The sequence below is a fragment of the Chiloscyllium plagiosum genome, chromosome 3 (genome assembly GCF_004010195.1).
Source record: "Chiloscyllium plagiosum isolate BGI_BamShark_2017 chromosome 3, ASM401019v2, whole genome shotgun sequence".
NCBI classification, from domain to species: domain Eukaryota; kingdom Metazoa; phylum Chordata; class Chondrichthyes; order Orectolobiformes; family Hemiscylliidae; genus Chiloscyllium; species Chiloscyllium plagiosum.
In genome coordinates, this window is record NC_057712.1 from 46,859,770 (window position 1) to 46,880,602 (window position 20,833).

The 20,833-nt window shown below is 40.6% G+C and overlaps 1 long non-coding RNA gene across 1 annotated transcript in view; it reads right to left on the reverse strand.

Annotated features, from left to right (window-relative positions):
• Positions 1-20,833, reverse strand: part of LOC122543172 — a 320,767-nt gene that overhangs the window by 6,907 nt on the left and 293,027 nt on the right. The window contains exon 2 of the long non-coding RNA XR_006309940.1: positions 3,906-3,979. This is a non-coding gene — a long non-coding RNA (uncharacterized LOC122543172). The remainder of the gene's footprint in view (positions 1-3,905; positions 3,980-20,833) is intronic.

The window sequence follows — 20,833 nt, forward strand, 5'->3', positions numbered from 1 at the left end:
CTCCCTCATTATGGGCATTTATGCGGGCATTGGATAGGCATATGGAGGATAGTGGGCTAGTGTAGGTTAGGTGGGCTTGGATCGGCGCAACATCGAGGGCCGAAGGGCCTGTACTGCGCTGTATTCTTCTATGTTCTATGTTCTAGGACAGGCAGCTTAATGTTTTAAGATACAAATATTACAGGAAGAACAGAAACGGAGGCAAAAAAGGAGGGGAGTGGGGATTTTGATACGGGATAGCATTACAGCTGTTTTAAGGGAGGATATTTCTGGAAATATATCCAGGGAAGTTATTTGGGTGGAACTGAGAAATAAGAAAGGGATGATAACATTATTGGGATTGTATTCTCGACCCTCTAATACTTAGAGGGAAATTGAGAAACAAATTTGGAAGGAGATCTCAGCTATCTGTAATAGTAATAGATTAAATTACTTACAGTGTGGAAACAGGCCCTTTGCCCAACAAGTCCAAACCGACCCTCCGAAGAGCAGCCTACCTAGAACCATTCCCCTCCATTTACCCCTTCACCTAACACTATAGGCAATTTAGCATGGCCAATTCACCTAACCTGCACATCTTGGGAATGTGGGAGGAAACTGGAGCACCCGGAGGAAACCCACGCAGACACGGGGAGAATGTGCAAACTCCACACAGACAGTTACCCAAGGCTGGAATTGAACCCAGGTCTCTGGCACTGTGAGGCAGCAGTGCTAACCACTGTCCCACCTTGCCACCCAATAGGGTGGTTTTGGTCGGGGATTTTAACTTTCCAAACATAGACTGGGACTGACATAGTGTTAAAGGTTTAGATGGAGAGGAATTTGTTAAGTGTGTACAAGAAAACTTTCTGATTCAATATGTGGATGTACCTAGTAGAGAAGGTACAAAACGTGACCTACTCTTTGGAAATAAGGCAGGATAGGTGACTGAGGTGTCAGTAGAGGAACACTTTGGGGCCAGTGACTATAATTCTATTAGTTTTAAAATAGTCATGGAAAAGGATTGACTGGATATAAAAGTTGAAGTTCTGAATTGGAGGAAGACTAATTTTGATGGTAGCTGGAAATGTGTTGCTGGAAAAGCGCAGCAGGTCAGGCAGCATCCAGGGAACAGGAGAATCGACGTTTCGGGCATAAGCCCTTCTTCAGGATTCATCCATTCCTGAAGAAGGGCTTATGCCCGAAACGTCGATTCTCCTGTTCCCTGGATGCTGCCTGACCTGCTGCGCTTTTCCAGCAACACATTTCCAGCTCTGATCTCCAGCATCTGCGGACCTCACTTTCTCCTCAATAATTTTGATGGTATTAGGTAAGAGCTTTCAAAAGCTGATTGGGGCAGATGTTCGCAAGTAAAGGGATGGCTGGAAAATGGGAAGCCTTCAGAAATGAGGAAACGAGAGGCCAGAAACAATATATTCCTGTTAGGGTGAAAGGAAAGGCTAGTAGATCTGGGAATGCTGGATGACTAAAGAAATTGAGGATTTGGTTAAGAAAAAGGAGGAAGCATATGTCAGGTGTAGACAGGATAGATCGAGTGAATCCTTAGAAGAGTATAAAGGCAGCAGGAGTATACTTAAGAGGGAAATCAGAAGGGCAAAAAGGGGACATGAAATAGCTTTGGCAAATAGAGTAAAGGAGAATCCACACGGTTTTTACGAATACATTAAGAGCAAAAGGGTTACTATGGAGAGAATAGGGTCCCTCAAAGATCAGCAAGGTGGCCTTTGTGTGGAGCCGCAGGAGTTGGGGAAATAGTAAACAATTTTTTCACATTAGTGTTTACTGTGGAAAAGGATATGGAATATATAGAATGTAGGGAAATAGATGGAGACATTTTGAAAAATGTCCATATTACAGGAGAGGAAGTGCTGGATGTCTTGAAACACATGAAAGTGGATAAATCCCCAGGACCTGATCAGGAGTACCTTAGAACTCTGTGGGAAGCTAGAGAAGTGATTGCTGTGCCCATTGCTTAGATATTTGTATCATCGATAATCACAGGTGAGGTGCCGGAAGGCTAGAGGTTGGCAAACATAGTGCCACTGTTTAAGAAGGGTGGTAAGGACCAAGCCAGGGAACTATAGATCAGTGAGCCTGACATCGGTGGTGGGCAAGCTGTTGGAGGGAATCCTGAGGGACAGGATGTACTTTTATTTGGAAAGACAAGGACTGATTAAGGATAGTCAACATGGCTTTGTGCTTGGGAAATCACATCTCACAAACTTGATTGAGTTTTTTTGAAGAGGTAACAAAGAGGATTGATAATGGCAGAGCGATGGAGGTGATATATATGGACTTCAGTAAGGCGTTTGACAAGGTTCCACATGGAAGACTGGTTAGCAAGGTTAGATCTCATGGAATACAGGGAGAACTAGCCATTTGGATACAGAACTGGCTCAAAGGTAGAAGACAGAGAGTGGTGGTGGAGGGTTGTTTTTCAGACTGGAGGCCTGTGACCAGTGGAATACCACAAGGATCGGTGCAGGGTCTAATACTTTTTGTCATTTATATAAATGATTTGGACATGAGTTTCAGAATTATCGTTAATACATTTGCAGATGTCACCAAAATTGGAGGTGTAGTGGACAGTAAAGAGGGCTACTTCAGATTAAAACAGGATCTTGACCAGATGGGTCAACGGGCTGAGAAGTTGCAGATGGAGTTTAATTCAGATGAATGTGAGGTGCTGCATTTTGGGAAAGCAAATCTTAGCAGGACTTATACACTTAATGGTAAAAGCCTAAGGAGTATTGCTGAACAAAGAGACCTTGGAGTACAGATTCATAGCTCCTTGTAAGTAGAGTTGCATGTAGATAGAATAGTGAAGAAGGTATTTGGTATTCTTTCCTTTATTGGTCAGAGTATTGAGTACGGGATTTGGGAGGTCATGTTGCGGCTGTACAGGACATTGGTTAGGCCACTATTGGAATATTTTGTGCAATTCTGGTCTCCTTCCTATCAGAAAGATGTGTGAAACTTGAATGGATTTAGAAATGATTTACAAGTATGGTGCCAGGTTTGGAGGATTTGAGCTGTAGGGAGAGGTTGAATAGGCTGGGATTGTTTTCCCTGGAGCATCAGAGGCTGAGGGGTGACCTTATAGAGGTTTATAAAATAATGAGGGGCATGGATAGGATAAATAGACAAAGACTCTTCCCGGAGTGGGGGAGTCCAGAACTAGAGGGCATAGGTTTAGGGTGAGAGGGGAAAGACATAAACAAGACCTAAGGGGTAGCTTTTTCATGCAGAGAGTGGTGCATATATGGAATGAGCTGCCAGAGGAAGTGATGGTGGCTAATATGATCACAATATTTGAAAGGCATCTGGACCAGTATATGAATATGAGGTGCCTTCCTCAACCAATTGTTGGAGATGCCGTCATTTTTATAATAATGGACACCTGCCCCTTGACATGGGATTTGGAGGGATATGGGCTGGGTGCTGGCAGGTGGGACTAGATTGGGTTGGGATATCTTGTCAGCATGGATGAGTTGGACCAAAGTGTCTGTTTCCATGCTGCACATCTCTATGACTCTATGACTCTAACTTCACAAAACCTTCTCACTCACAATAGTATGAAACTTCGAAATTCTCTGCTCCAGAGGGTTGATGACAATAGTGAAGTGAGATTGATAAAAGCTTGGGTGGTGTATCAAGGGCTGTGGGAAATTGTGTGGCAAAATGAGGTAGGTGTTGAAGTTTAGACATTTTAGTACAGAGATTGGATACATAAGTCACGTGGCCAACAATTGCTTTTATTTATTTTGCTTTACTAGCAGAAGAACTAAGGAGGATAAAACTGATTATTTGATAAAATTGATCTAGGCTGAGGGTCATAACTTGGAAGGGTGTCCATGTTTTTCCATACATAAGGTAGGTATAGCCAGGAATGTCTAACTACTTACCGCTAATGAGGAAATGCGGATGTTTGGAGGATCGGTCCCCTTCCGGCATCCATGCTACTCGTGTCATGAGGACACTAAAAGACCAGATACAGACATTAAATTTGTTATTTATACAGTGCCAACACATGTAGAAAGTATATGTGGAACATAACAAGTCACCCCAGTAATCTCTGTAGCACCCCACATGACACGTTGCCCTTCTCCTGCAATCCTCTGGAAAGGGAACCTCCTCTCTCTCACCCCAACATGAAATGCTAATTTACCATCAAAGATAGGGAGAGGCAATGGCCTATTGATATTATCATTGGACTGTTAATCCCAGAAATTCAGGTAATGTTCCAGGATCCCGGTTTAGATCCTACCTCATCAAACAGTGGAAAATAAATTCCATGAAAATTTGGAATCAAGTCAAATGATAACCATGAATCAATTGTTGATTATTGGAAAACCCATCTGACTCACAAATGTCCTTAAGGATACAAAACTACCATCCCTACTTGGTCTAGTCTATAGGCAACTCTAGACCTACAGCAACATGATTGATTCTTAATTGCCCTCTTGTCAACTAAGGGTGGGCAATAAATGCTGGCCTATCCAGTGATATTCTCATGCCATGAATGAATAATAATAAAAAAGGCATAACTTAGCCCCACGTACCACTCCTTTGGCTATTCTTTGACATTTTGCTTGCCTTTGGTGCGATGAAAGGTTTTGGCACAATCAACTGATATCTCCTTCAGGAGATTCAACACTCTCAATGATGGCTGCCCTGGGATGTGTAAGTCAACACCACACTTTGACCAACTATCTCAATTTCCACTCTCTCTGGCAGTGATTGGACAGGCCTGCCATCTATCAATTGGCAGCTCACATTGCTGTGACAAACCTTCACCCCACCCAGAAGCAGATTTCTAATTGGAAGACAAGCCTTGCTACTTATTTCCACCACAGTATCTTTGCTCAGTTTCACTTTTGTCCCATTGATGCTGGACTTTTTCCACTGCACAATTCAACCACATTGTTTTTTAATCAAGGTTCGGAGATGCCGGTGTTGGACTGGGGTGTACAAAGTTAAAAATCACACAACACCAGGTTATAGTCCAACAGGTTTAATTGGAAGCACACTAGCTTTCGGAGCGACGCTCCTTCATCAGGTGATTGTGGAGGGCTCGATCGTAACACAGAATTTATAGCAAAAATTTGCAGTGTGATGTAACTGAAATTATACATTAAAGAATTGATTGTCTGTTAAACCTTTCATCTGTTAGAATACAGTGATAGTTTCACCTCTTTCGTGTGTAAATCACAAAACCCTTTTTTTTTAAAGTTGCATTCTCGGGTTAGCTGTTAACAATGGTGATAGCTAGACAATATGTTGAAGGTGTTAGCCCCCTATGTTCTCTGTCTATGACCTAATGTTTAGATTGATTCCAATCTAAAAAGTGAAATAACAGAGTTTTACATAAATTCATGCTGTTTTTGAGCTCGGAGTTCGACATGAATCTATGTGGTTTTTGAGCAAAGTGCAATGTAACTTTGTACCAAAAAAATTCACCACACACAATATATATGTGTGCATGTGGGTCTTTGTCTGTCTTTGTGTGTGGGTACCGTTGTTACACGTGGGAACACCTCCCACCGTGTACATGGCAGGTACTCATGTGACTCAGCCAACATTGTCTATCTTATACGTTGCAGGCAGGGATGCCCGGAGGCATGGTACATTGGGGAAACTGAGCAAAGGCTACGACAATGGATGAATGGGCACCGCACAACAATCAACAGACAGGAGGGTTCCCTCCCAGTTGGGGAACACTTCAGTGGTCCAGGACATTCAGCCTCGGACCTTCGGGTGACCCACATGCACACATATATATTGTGTGTGGTGAATTTTTTTGGTACAAAGTTACATTGCACTTTGCTCAAAAACCACAGATTCATGTTGAACTCTGAGCTCAAAAACTGCATGAATTTATGTAACACTCTGTTATTTCACTTTTTAGATTGGAATCAATCTAAACATCAGGTCATAGACAGAGAACACAGGCGGCTAACACCTTTAACACATTGACATCACACTGCAAATTTTTGCTTTTAATTCTGTGTTACGAACGAGCCCTCCACAATCACCTGATGAAGGAGCGTCGCTCCGAAAGCTAGTGTGCTTCCAATTAAACCTGTTGGACTATAACCTGGTGTTGTGTGATTTTTAACTTTTTTAATCAAAATAGGTATGTTTGCACTAATTGATAACTTGCTAACTACAGGAAGCTGGACATGTCCAATGAGTTACTCAGGCTGAAGAGATAGCAATTGTGCTGCATATCACTCTAACGACAACAGTCTATGACAGAATTACAGTTCTTTTTTTTTTAATGGACAAATTGGTTTTTAATGCAAAACAATGGAAAATAATCCAAATGTGGTGCTTCAAAATTCAGTTTTCAAATTATTTTAAACCATATCATTTTTGAAAAAGAAAGAAAAGATTTGTGTATTCTGTGGACATGTCTTTCAGCTTTTCAGCTATTTTAGAGTCTGGCATATATGTTTTGGCACTTGGCAGCTGATGATTTGAACAGCTTGAAGAAAAGGAGATTTTGCTTTGAATTGCTAGGAAGGTTTAAAGACACAAATATCCTGGAGAAAACATTGATTTATGTAAATGTTTGCTTCTGACATAAATGGAGTGATAACCCACATTTAATTTCTGCAGTGAACAAATTTCTAAAAGGTTCCAGTTTTGTCGTTGAGTAGTCCTAAGACAAGTGGCTCTTTAAAAAGTTCTTTGTGGGATGTAAGCATCACTGGCTAGCCTAGCAGTTACTACATATTCTTAATTACCTTGGAGAAATTAAAAAGTCCATTTGCAGGAATTCCATTGAATATTATCAGGGGAAGTAAAGTCTTTATTCAAATTTATTGGACTCTTTATAAGTACGGTTGTTACTTTGAAATGTTAAAGCATGACCAGAGTTGAATTGTATATTGTGACTGCTATTAAACGGGAATAAAAAAATGAAGCTCTCTTACATTTTGAGCTTATGGAGTTCTGACTAATACAAAATTACAGCTGCAAGTTTTGAATTAATAATCCTTTGAACCAGATGTAAATATATTTAACTGTGAAAGTAAATCAATATGAAGGCAGACTTTACTAATTTGAATTGCCTGCACAAAGTGCATTTATTTGAAGTTGGCATCAGGAATTCAGACACAGGGATTAGTTATTTAATTTAAATTTTGCAGTAACTGTGCAAGATTAAATTTCTGAAGGACAATTTCAAGACTGGATGCACAAGTCTCCAGAATAAAAGCAAGGCTCCAATTGAAATCAATGCTAGGAAAATAGCTGTACAGCAAGACTTAAACCATCAACCAAGCTCTTAGTCATGAACATTCCTGTATAATTGAGCCATAAAACTATTTGCTAAGTCATAATCCATGAAGCAATTAAAATCACTAAAGTTCTGAAGTTTTGACTCCAGAAAAAATATGTATATACGCAATATTCCCTAACACAATATCAAAAATGTTGGTGTTCCCATTTAGGGATAGCAGTTTAAAAAGCGTAAACATGCGTCATTTCCCTATTTCTGTGGAACAACCTTTTGAGAAATTAACAAAGTGATGCATGTCATAAAATGTCAGGCACAATGTCTGCCACCTCTGTGAAAGCCATGCCCCGGTAATTTAATGATAGAAGCCTTCAACTTTTGTGTGAAGATCCTCTGGCCAAAACTTTGAACAAATGTCATTTGGATTTGCCCATGAAATGTAGACAATGTCACTGAAATTATGATATTAAAAAGTTTTGTACTACTCACAAATTTATCTTGAACTCAATATACCAGCAGAGACAGAGACTGTTAGCCTTTTTTGGTAGATGCAGTTTTCTTTGATCATCACAGTTTCAAGTTTGAGATGGCACAGATTCAAGGTGATTTTCAAAAATGTAAATGTGATGCAACAAGAAAATTTTTCATATAGTGAGCGGTTTGAGTCTGAAATGCACTGTCTAGAGGTATAGTGGAAGTAGATTCAACCAAGGCATTCAATAGGACATTGAAAAATCATTTAGAAATGGTGTGCAGGATGACAGGTAAAAGGCGGGAAAATGGTACTAATTCATAATGCCTGTTTGGAAAACAGGTCAGTATTGATTGATTGAATAGCCTTCTTCTAGAGCATAACAATTCTTTGATTTTGTGATTCTTTATTATCTCCTTTTAGCAAATTTGATTAAAAATAGGTTTACAAATGATTTGAAAGGACACTACATTCTGGACAGAAAACAAGTTAGGAAGTCAAATTAAATGCTTAGAACAGCATATTAAAGCAAAGGCATAATTGTTACTTATCTACCAGATCAAGAAAAGAAAGAATGAAGCCAGTTTCATTCCTATCACCGATATGCAAGGGAGCCCTCAGCTTAAACCAAAGATTTAAATGGATTCTCATTACAGAAAAGATCACATTGACTTGACACTTCAATGTAAGTGGGTTGAAGGGAAGATTTTGTATGAAGCATTGATTTTAAAAGTTTTAATGTTCGAGACTTTATTAAGCTCCACTTGACCTGACAATGCCATAGGGACCTTGCTGGGAAAAAGGCAGAACACCTTAGGATCTTGTGCAATGAAGACCTATAACCCACCAGTCACCCAATAGTCTTATTAACAGTATCCATCTTATTAATGTAACTTCCACCTAATTGTCATCATATGATAAATTATACATGAAGACAAGAGTTCCTTCTCATTAATTCTCTCTAGTGGTTTTCCTCTATCGCCATAAAACAACTAGTCTCTTCGAGGAACAGAGGAACACGAGAAGGCCATTCAGCCTGACAAGCTTGTTCCACCTTCAATAAGATCATGGTTGATCTGTGGTTTAACTCTGTATACCTGCCTTTGGTCAATATCCCTCAATACCTTTGCTAAACAAAAAAAAGTACCAGGTTTAAAACTAATAACCAATCTAGTATAACCTGAATAACAACTATGATTCAGAGATGCCATTGTTGGACTGGGGTGTACAAAGTTAAAAATCACACAACACCAGGTTATAGTCCAACAGGTTTAATTGGAAGCACACTAGCTTTCGGAGCGACGCTCCTTCATCAGGTGATTGTCCACAATTAAACCTGTTGGACTATAACCTGGTGTTGTGTGATTTTTAACTGAATAACAACAGCAGCCAAGCAGACTACGCAGAGACAACCTGCTGTCAGCTCACTGCTCCTGTTGCCTCTCTGTGTTGTTCTCTCTGCCAAAACACACTGATTCCTCTGAAATTACCTCCAGAGAGCCAGGCTCGATCGTTCCGAACCCTGACAAGGGAGGGTTTGTGAATCATAAAACTAGGGCTGTAGACAGTGGTTGGGGAGGGGAGGATTGTTCAGTTATAGGGGAAATTAGAAAACCCGAATTAAAGGAGGAGGTAAGAGTGCAGAACTCAGGAGAGGTTATTAAAATGTCCAGCGAAGACACAAATAGGACAGAATGTTTAGAAAGTGTTCGCAATCTAACTTCAAGCACACTGGACAAACAAACGACAATAAGAGGATGGTTCAGACAGGACTGAAGGTGTTATATCTGAATGCATGCAATATGAGGAATGAAGTAAATGAGCTTGTGGTGCAGATCAAAATTGGCAAGTATGACATGGTGGGCATCACAGAGATGTGGCTGCAAGGGAATCAGGATTGGGAGCTGAATATTTAAGGATATTTATCCTATTGAAAAGGTAGGCAGATGGGCAGAGGGGGTGGGATTGCCTTATTAGTAAGAAATGAAATTAAATCAATAATAAGAAATGAACTAGAGTCAGATGGGGCAGAATCCGTATGGGTAGAATTAAGGAACCGAAAAGGTAATGAAGCCATAGGTAGAGTTATGTACCGGCCTCCAAACAATAGTCAGGAGCTGAGGTGCAAAATACACTAGGAGACAGAAAAGATGTGTAAGAAAGGCAAAGTTACAGTGATCGTGGGGGATTTCAATATGCAGGTGGATTGGGGAAATCAGATCGGCAGTGGATTGCAAGAAAAGGAATTTGTGGAATGTCAATGAGATGGCTTCTTGGAAGAGCTTATGGTGGAGCCCATGAGGGAACAGGCAATACTGGATTTAGTGTTGTGCAATGAGGCAGACTTCATAAAGGAGCTTAACATGAGGAAACCTTTTGGAGGCAGTGATCATAATATGATTGAATTTACTCTGCAATTTGAGAGGGAAAAGATAGTATCAGGGGTAACGGTATTACAGCTAAATAAAAGCAATCTACAAAAGCATGAGGGAGGAGCTGGATAGATTTGACTGGGAGATGAGCCTAGCAGGAAAGACAGTAGAACAGCAATATCAGGAGTTTCTGGGAGTAATTCAGGAAACACAGCAGAGATTCATTCTGAAGAAAAAGAAGCATGATACAGGGAGGATGAGGCAATCATGGCATTGCATAAAAACAAAAGAGAAAGCATATGATGTGCCGAAAAGCAGTTGAAAACCAGAAGATTGGGAAGCCTACAAAGACCAACAGAGGGTAACAAAAAGAGAAATAAGGAGGGAGAAGATTAAATATGGGGGTAAGCTAGCCAATAATAGAAAGGAAGACTGTAAGAGTTTCTTCAGATATATAAAGGGCAAAAGAGAGGCAAAAGTGAATATTGGGCTACAGTAAAATGGCACTGGAGAGATAGCAGTGGTGAACAGGGAAATGGCTGAGGAACTGAATAATTACTTTGCATCAGTCTTCACAGCGGAAGACATGAGTAACATTCCAAAAATTCGAGAGAGTGAGGGGGCAGAGCTAAGTATGGTGGCCATCACCAAGGAGAAGGTGCTAGAAAAAATGAATTGCCTGAAGGTGGATAAATCACTTGGACCAGATGGACTACACCCCAGAGTCTAAGGTAGCTGAAGAGATAATGGAGGCATTAGTGGTGATCTTTCTCAGAGGAATTGAAAATTGCTAATGTGACACCCCTGTTTAAAAAGGGTGTAAGCTAAATGATGAAAAATTATAGGCCAATTAGTCTAACCTTATTTGTGGGTAAGATCCTGAAATCCATTGTGAAGGATAAGATTTCTGAATACTTGGAAGAGTATGGTAAAACAGGGCAAAGTTAATGTGGTTTCATCAAAGGGAAGTCATGTCTGACCAATCTGCTAGAATTCTTTGAAGTTAGGTTAGACCAAGGAGAGCCAATGGATATTAGCTACCAGGACTTCAAGAAGGCCTTTGACAAGGTGCCACACAGGAGTCTACTGAGTAAGATAAAGGCCCATAGTCTCAGAGGCAAGGTGCTAGCATGGATAGAAACTTGGCTGTCTGGCAGAAAGAAGAGAGTGGGGATAAAAAGATCCTTCTCAGGATAGCAGCTGGTGACAAGTGGTGTTCCAGAAGGCTCAGTGTTGGGATCACAACTTTTCAGTTTATACATGAACGATCTAGATGAAGAAAGTGAGAGCATTCTGGCTAAGTTTGTAGATGATGTAAAGATAGGTGGAGGGACAGGTGGTATTGAGGAGGTGGCGAGGCTGAATAGGATTTGGACAGGTTAGGAGAGTGGGCAAAGTGGCAGATGGAGTACAACATGGGAAATTGTAAGATCATGCACTTTGGTAGGAAGAATAGAGGCATGGACTATTTTCTAAATGGGGAGTGAATTCAGCAAAGAGACTTGGGAGTTCTAATCCAGGATTCTCTCAAGGTAAAGTTGCAAGTTGAATCAGTAGTTAGGAAGGCAAATGTAGTGATGGCATTTATTTTGAGAGGACTTGAATATAAAAGCAGGGATGTACTTCTGAGGTGCAATAAGGCTCTGGTCAGGCCACATTTAGAGTATTGAGTGCAGTTTGGGGCCTCATATCTCTGGAATGATGTACTTGCCTGGGAGCATGTTCAGAGGAGGTTTACGAGAATGGTCCCAGGAATGAAAAGTTTAACATATGAGGAACGTTTGAAGACTCTGGCTCTATATGCAATGGGGTTTAGAAGGATGGGGGTATCTAATTGAAACTTATAGAACACTGAATGGCCTAGACAGCATGAATGTTGGGAAGACGTTTCCATTATTAGGAGAGACTAGGACCCAAATGCACAGCCTTAGAATAAAAGGGCAACCTTTTACAAAGCAGATAAGGAGAAACATCTACAGCCAGAGAGTGGTGAATCTATGGAATTCATTGCCCCAAAAGTCTGTGGAGGCCAGGTTATTGAGTGTATTTAAGATTGAGATAGATAGGTTCTTGACTGCCAATGGTTGTGGGGAAAAGAAGGGAGAATGGTTTCTCAAAACCAATCAGCCATGATTGAATGGTAGAGCAGGTTTGATGGGTTGAATGGCCTAACCTCTGCTCCTATGTCTTATGATCTGACTGCTGATTGGGGAAGAGAACTCCAAACCTCTACCACCCTTTAGGTGTAGAAATACTTCCTAACGTCTCTCCTGAGCAGTCTGCCCTAACATTTAGGCTATGACTGTAGTTCAAGGCCATATGGAAAGAAGGTGGTGGCACCAACCTACCTTGAAGCACAAGATGGTAGTGGTTGGCTGTTAGGAATACCCATGACTGAGCAGCACAAAATGGCTAGTAGTACCTATGGCTAATGCAGCAGGACATGGCTGACAGTAATTAGACCATGTGGGAAAATAGTCTCTGCAAGGAGAACAGTAGTACACCTATTTAATCAAGGCTGCTTAAATGTGATAGAATGCACAGCTGCAATTGCTTACGTAGATAAGAACATATCACACTAATTAATTGGTTCTCTTGAATTATTTAATCAATCTGTTACAACATTAAGAGTAGGTTTCAATTAAGATGTTCACAAAATCATAAATATAGATTTCAAAGTAGCTATAGATCAGAAAGTTTCAGACTGGAAAAGTGGTCCCTTCTCATCATTAGAGGGAGGAATGAATACAGAGATTAGTAGACACAAGAATGTGGATTGAATGAACAAATTATGACACAATTCTTTAGTTAAACATTAGATGTAACCCCGTAACTTTAATGTAACTAATCAAAAAGCAGTATTCTTTTGTTTTCAAGTAACTAATTAATTGGCTGTTGACACGTTGCAGCTGGCAAACATTACTTGAAGGTGCTGTACCTGAGAGTTAATTACTAAAGGGAAAACCCGGTGCCGCTGACAAGTAGTCATTAAAGGTTGGGTGGTGGGGGCTTGTGCGTCCTAAGTTTAAAAACTGTATCAATTAAGACAGTATGACGCTTTTGTCTGCTTTACAGCGAAAAGAATCTGAGGCTGTAATGAAGTTGTATGATTGTATTCAATATATTCTATATAGTCTATTCAATAGGCTGGTTAGTCAAGTTGTTAACTTGTCAACTATTTTAGAAGGTGCCCTGAGAGTATTCTCACCAATTGGCAGTCTCAGACGTCGTGCGTTGTTGTAATTAGGTTCAGTGCTGTTAAAGCTGACATATTGAATTACATGTTTAAAATTGACTACTTAATTTATTAATTAACTAAGTAAATCAATGATTGGTTTTGAACAATGTTGTTCAGTAACTCAGTCTGCAACCTTTCATATCTTTTAGTTGATCTTGTCCGTAACTTTGATCTTCAACCTTGATTCTGTAACTAATAACTATGTTGCAAAATCATGAGCAGTTGTCAGACTATGTTCTGTTATTTCGCAATAGAGTTAACAATGTATGGACATTTTAATCAAAAGTTTAATCATAATTGCCTAAAATAAGGGCAATTTACCCAACAAACCATTCACTTCTAGACAAAAACAAAGCAATAAAAACAAATAAGAGAAGGCAAAGCCTGATAGAATTTCTGTTTTGCTGACATTTGATCACTGCGATACCAAAGTCCTGTGTTGATAAAAGTTTACACCCCAAAATCCTACAATGTTTCAATTTCCAAGTGAAAACCCCTATCACATAGAGCCTTTTCCCAGAAGTACAAAATTGCACAAATCCATTTTGTAATGCATGTGAGCAAACGCAGTGAATGATTATGTGGCAAAATAAAAGTTGATATGGCTCTTGGTCCAGTGACACCTCATTTTTAAAACTTCCAGCCTTGGTCTACAGAGAGATTTGAAGCAATCTCTGATCTCCTCTGAGATCTTGGATTCCTACAATTCCTGCTTTTTGTGCATTCCTGATTTCCATGCTCCGTCATTGGTGTTTGAACATTCAGTTGTCTGGGTGTTCGGTTGTAATGATCCCCCAACTAAATCTCTCTGCAGACAAGGCTTTTTAGCACCAAGTAGAAAGGAGGTCAAACACAGTCAGGTGTGAATACTCATGGCTGATTTATTATTTTTCTAACACCTTCTCACCTTTAGCTCATTTTTCTTGAGACAGGACAGGATTGGTAAACAGCAGATAGCTACGTATTGAGACAGAGGCTGGTGAGTGTTTTTGAGCAACTAAGGACTTGCTCAGATGCTGGAGCTAAGCTCCGATGATGAGCTTGAGAATATTTCAGGGAAGTTTCAAGGCTGCGCTGCCTGCCTGGCTACAGGCTGCCTGGAGTTGGGGTCTCCCTTTCAGAATGGTAGACCAGGTTTAACTGTCATTTTTATTTAAAATTAAAGCTACATTTTTATCATTGAATAGAAATGTCCAGGCACACAACACCTGCCTTGGGGGAAAAAAGTATCCAAAAACACTGTCCTCATTCTGAGAAATAGGGGTTTGCTGGACAGTAGAAATAGATTTTTTTCTCTCTCTCCCCCCACTACCTGAAAAAAGTTGCCTACTGCTTCTCCAGAATTCGAGAATCTCCCAATGATCTGCCAGCTTTGAGAACTTGGCCAGCATCCCTTGATGAATCATAAGCCCACCCTTTAACCTCTAATTGGCCATTTTAGTGAAAATTTTAGGATTAACTTTTCCCCACACAGTGGGACCTCATCATCAGAGTGCAGGCCCAAAGGCAAAAATACTGCCTCATGTCTTTGTCTTTAATCATTCCAGACAACTCTTTCCTGAAGTTTCTGATCACCTGGATTAACCTCATATTTTGAGGTTTAGCATTGTATTTGTGTGGTAATGGCACCTATGAAACCTTGGAATATTTTCACAAAGTTAAATGTGCTATGTAATTGCGAGTGTTCTTTTTATTGTCAAACCTCCTTCAATAACAGGTGATAGGAATGGGCCTTGAGACGGCTGTGATCATTTTACATCAGCATAGAGAAAGAGAGAAATCATTTAAATCAAAGGTTACAAGTCCCTAATTGCATTTTAATATTGCTCATATACTCCATTGTAAAGAACGAACCTGCAAGTTATACATGAGCAGCATCAGAATGGAATTCAGTTCAATTCAATTTAGGACAGTCCTATCTATTTGGTATAGTTGGAGATTTACTGATGAAGGCTGTCCAGCCTGAAAGACAGGGGGAGCAGATCCATGGAACACATTAATCTAAGAGGTTCCCTGCAAACCACTCAGCATCCTGACTTGAAAAAATATCACCATTCCTTCACTGCCACGAGGTTAAAATCCATAACTCTCTCCCTAACAGCACTGTCGATCTACCTATACCCCAAAGGTTATGGACATTCAAGAAGGCAGCTCAACACCACCTCCCACAGGGCAATAGATGTTGGCCTTAACAGTGACATCCTAAGAATAATTAAAAGAAGTGCTGACTGTGATAACAAAGATATTTAAAAAAAACTTGCAGAGAATGAAATATGCACCAGCAACAGTATTTCCTTAAGAATTGTTTCTGTTTTATCAAGGAATTCTCATTCAGTTTGGAAGAAATACAGAAAATATGAGTAATTGGGAAAGGCTTTGTTTAAGAAATTGAATAAGAGTCAGAAAACATGTGGATTTTGGTGTGATTAATTCACTTCTGTTCACAATATTGTAGGCGGCACATTAATTTTATGTTTCCTCTATTTTGAATGATTCCAAATTGCAGTCACTGTTCCCTGCATTGTTCACTGACTGTAGAGTGCTGGCATCATGACTGATAATTCTGTCTCCAAAATAGGACACACATTCTGGCTGCAAGAAGTAACATTTTAAAACTCAATGTGACTTCTGAAACGTAGAGCATATACTGAACATTCAAATTATAGGCCCAATAAAACCATTTCAGAGGGCAGAACAGAATCAATCACATTGCGGGTCTGCAGTCATTTGTAGGCCATCTGGCTAAGCTTGACCGTCAAGGACAGTGATCCAGATGGGTTTTTACAATTGTCATGATCATGGTTGCTGAGCCTCTTTAGATTCCACATTTATTCAATGAACTTAAATCTCACCAGTTGCCATGTTGTGATTTGAACCCATATTCCCTGAAGATTAGCCAACAGATTACTAGTCCAATGTCATAAATTACTGTGCCTTCATCTCCAATTCAAGCTCTCATGTCTGCCACTCTGCTTGCCATCCTCCAAAACTACCGACAGACTGCTCAATTTTAGGTCAACACCCTTTCAACTCTTCCAGTTATGGGCAATAATGGGCAAATATTGTATCAACACACAAACAGAAGCGAATGTACATTAAAACATATTAAAGGAATTCACACTAGCAGAGCATAGTAGAGTGTTATTGGATGAACAATTCGGAGGTCTGTTTGTCTTTGCAGGAGTCATGAGTTCAAGTCCCACCACAGTAGCTAGAGGGTTTGAAATTAGGCTAATGAAATAGCTCTTAAATTATATCTGGTTAATTCCCTGAAGTAAAAACAGAAAATGCTGGAAATACTCAGCATGTTAGGCAGCATCAGTGAAGACAGAAACAACATTAGTATTGCACTTCAATCACTGTTCATCTGAAAAGCAAAAAATGTTATAAAATGTAACAAATATAAAACTAATGAAGGAGGGTCAAAAATTAAAAACTAAAGAGAAGGCCTGTGATAAAACAGAACAATGGAGAGATTAATTGATCAAATGGCATGGTGTGCTTTCCTTTCTTAGTCAGTGCACTGAGTATAGGAGTTGGGAGATCAGGTTGCAGCTTTACAGGATATTGGTTCGGCCACTATTGGAATGCTGCATGCAATTCTGGTCACCCTACCAAAAGAAGGATATTGTGAAATTTGAAAAGTTTCAGAAAAGATTTACAAGGATTTTTCCAGGGTTGGAAGATCTGAGATATCAGGAGAGGCTGAATAGACTGGGACTATTTTCCCTGGAGCATCAGCGGGTGAGGGGTGACCTTATAAGGGTTTATAAGACCATAAGGAGCATGGATAGGGTTAATAACCAAGGTCTTTTTGTTGGGGTGTGGGAGTCCAAAACAAGAGGGCATAGGTTTAAGGTAAGAGGGGAAAGGTTTAAAAGGGATCTAAGGGCCAACCTTTACATGCAGATGGTGGTGAGTGTGTGGAATGAGCAGCTAGAGGAAGTGGCGGAGGCTGGTACAATTATAAGTTTTAAAAGATATCTGTATGGGTGGATGAATGGGAAATGTTTAGAGGGTTAGGGGTCAAAGGCTGGCAAATGGGACTAGATTAATTTAGAATATCATCTGGTTGGCATGGATGAGGTGGACCAAAGGGTTTGTTTCCATGCTGTACATCTCAATAAGCCCCTTGTTTGGTGGTGCAAGGACAAAAGGAATAATGATGGGAGAGAAAAGGAACAAAAGATATACTCAGATGAAGTGTGAGTGGTAGAATGATCAACAGTTGCCATCAAACATGGAAGAACAGAGAAAAATGAGAGGAAAACCAAAAACCTTCACTGATAATAAGACAATCATAGCAGAGATTATAATCTAAAATGGTTGAATCTAATATTGAATGATGATCATCAGTCAAAAATTTTACACAATACCAGGACGTAGTCTAACAGGTTCATTTTGAAGCGTTGCTTCTTCCTCAGGTAGTTGTGGAGAATAAGATCAAAAGACACAGAATGCATAGTCAAATGAGTACAGTGTCATGAAGATGTGATGATACATTAAACAATTTTAGATCAAGTCTTTCATCTTTTAGAATTCCAGATTCATCAGCCCCCCCACCCCCCCAACATGGTAGAGCAAAACATCACCCGATCAAAACACAATGGCACCCATGCTCTCAAAACAAATCATTCGCAACACTGTCATCAAACTAGCAGATAAAGGAGGACTCATTGTCATTCAGATTCGAACAGATTATTGCAAGGAACTGTACCTGCAACTGAACAACCAGGATTACTACAGGCAATTGCAGTGTGACATGAACCCGAGATCATGTATTTGTATATACTTCTCACATAGGTGACTTCTACTGCCTTCCAAAGCTATACAAAGCCAACACACCAGGAGTTCCTATTACATCAGGCAATGAGACCTTGTGTGAGATCTCTCTGGCTATGTCAAAGGCATCTTGAAACCCATTGTAGAGGGGATCTCCAGCTTCTGTCGCAACACTACAGATTTCTTACAGAAACTCAGCACCCACGGACCAGTCGAATCAGGAACATTCCTCGTCACAATGGATGTTTCAGCACTCTACACCAGCATTCGCCATGACAACAGCATTAGGGCAACAGCCTCAGTACTCAATATCAACAACTGCCAATCTCCCATACCATCTACAACTCATCCGCTTCATCCTTGAACACGTTTTTACCTTTGACAACCAGTTCTTCATCCAGACAAACAAAACGGCCATAGGGACCAAATTTGCACCCCAATATTCCAACATTTTCATGCACAAGTTTGAACAAGACTTCTTTTCTGCACAAGACCTTCAATTAACACTATTCACCAGACATATTGATGACATTTTATTCCACATGGTGAGGATTCACTGAAACAACTACACAGTGATATCCCATCATCAAACTTACCATGGACTACTCTTTTTTTATGTCTCATTCTTGGACACATTCATTATCCATCAATGATGAGAACCTCACTGTACAGCAAACTAACAGAAAACCTCATGATTCTATACTACTCTACCTTCAACCACAAGCATATTAAAACAGCCATCCCCTTTGGACAAGCCCTCTGCATACACAAGACCTGTTTCGATGAGGAGGAATGTGACAGACACTTGAAAATGCTCAATGATGCCCTCATAAGGACAGGTTATCACGCCCAACTCATTGCGCCCCAGTTCCAACATGCCACAGTGAGAAACCATAATGACCTCCTCAGGAGACAGACACAGGCTGCAATAGACAAGGTACCCTTCTTTGTCCAGTGCTCCCCAGGAGCTGAACGACGACACCATGTTTCTTCACAGCTTGCAACACATTATTGATGAGGATAAGCACCTCGCCAAGATCTTCCCCACACCTCCACTTCTCACCTTTAAACAACCACCAAATCTTAAACAGATCATTGTTCATAGCAAACTGCTCAGCCTTCAGGACAGCACCATAAAACCCTGTCAAGGCAGCTGCTGCAAGACGTGTCAATGTGTCAACATGGATACACTATCACATGTGGGGACACCTCCCACCATGTACGTGGTGAGCACTCATGTGTCTTGGCCAACGTGGTCTATCTCATATGCTGCAGGCAAGGATGCCCTGAGTCTTGATACATTGGCAAGATCGAGCAGATGCTATGACAACGGATGAATGGACACCGCACAATAATCACCAGGCAGGAGTGTTCCCTCCCAGTCGGGGAATACTTCAGCAGCCAGAGCTATTTGGCCTCGGACCTTTCGGTGGCCATCCTCCAAGACAGACTTTGGGACAAGCAACAATGCAGAGTAACTGAGCAGAAGCTGATAGCAAAGTTTGGTACCCATGGGAACAGCCTCAACTGAGACCTTTGGTTCATGTTACGCTACAGTTAACTCCATTGCACTATACTCTCTCTCACACACACACATACACACAGATCCTCTCTCATACGCGCACACATACAGCCCCCACACTCACACCCACGCATGAACCCTCTTGCAGGCTATGCACCATCACACTCATTTTACCCAAGCGCGCGTGTACACACACACACACACACACATACACACACACACACATACACACACACACACACACACACACACGTTTATGGGGTGAATTTGTTTCCACGGAACTACTCAAAACTTGCATGAATATTTGTAAAACTCTTTAAATCCCACTTCAGAAATTGAAGCAGTACAACTCAACATTGGAACACAGACAGACCTGACATCTTAATGCATGGTCTGAGCTGAGATGGCACCTATTGATGGAAAAGCTAGATCTATCTAAAGAATGTAATTTAAAAGAAGTTCTGGGATTTACATATCAAAGATCAGAAACAAACACATCCCATTCAAAAAGATAAAAGACATGACAGAGCCATAGAGTCATAGAGATGTACAGCATGGAAACAAACCCTTCGGTCCAACTCATCCATGCCGACAAGCTATCTCAACCCAATCTAGTCCCACCTCGTTTGTGAGACATGATTTCCCACGCACAAAGCCATGTTGACTATCCCTAATCAGTCTTTGTCTTTCCAAATACATGTACGTCCTGTCCCTCAAGATTCCCACCAACAACTTGCCCATCACCGATGTCAGGCTCACTGGTCTATAGTTCCCTGGCTTGTCCTTACCACCCTTCTTAAAGAGTGGCACCACATTAGCCAACCTTCAGTCTCCCTGCACCTCACCTGTGACTTTTGATGATACAAATATCTCAGCAAGAGGCCCAGCAATCACTTCTCTAGCTTCCCACAGAGCTCTAGGGTACACCTGATCAGGTTCCTGGGGATTTATCCACTTTTATGCGCTTCAAGACATCTAGCATTTCCTCCTCTGTAATCTGGACATTTTGCAAGGTGTCACTATCTATTTCCCTACAATCTATATCTTCCATATCCTTTTCCACAGTAAATACTAATGCAAAATACTCATTTAGTATCTCCCACATTTTCTGCAGCTCCACACAAAGGCCGCCTTCCCGATCTTTGAGGGGCCCTAATCTCTCCCTAGTTACCTTTTTGTCCTTCATGTATTTGTAAAAACTCTT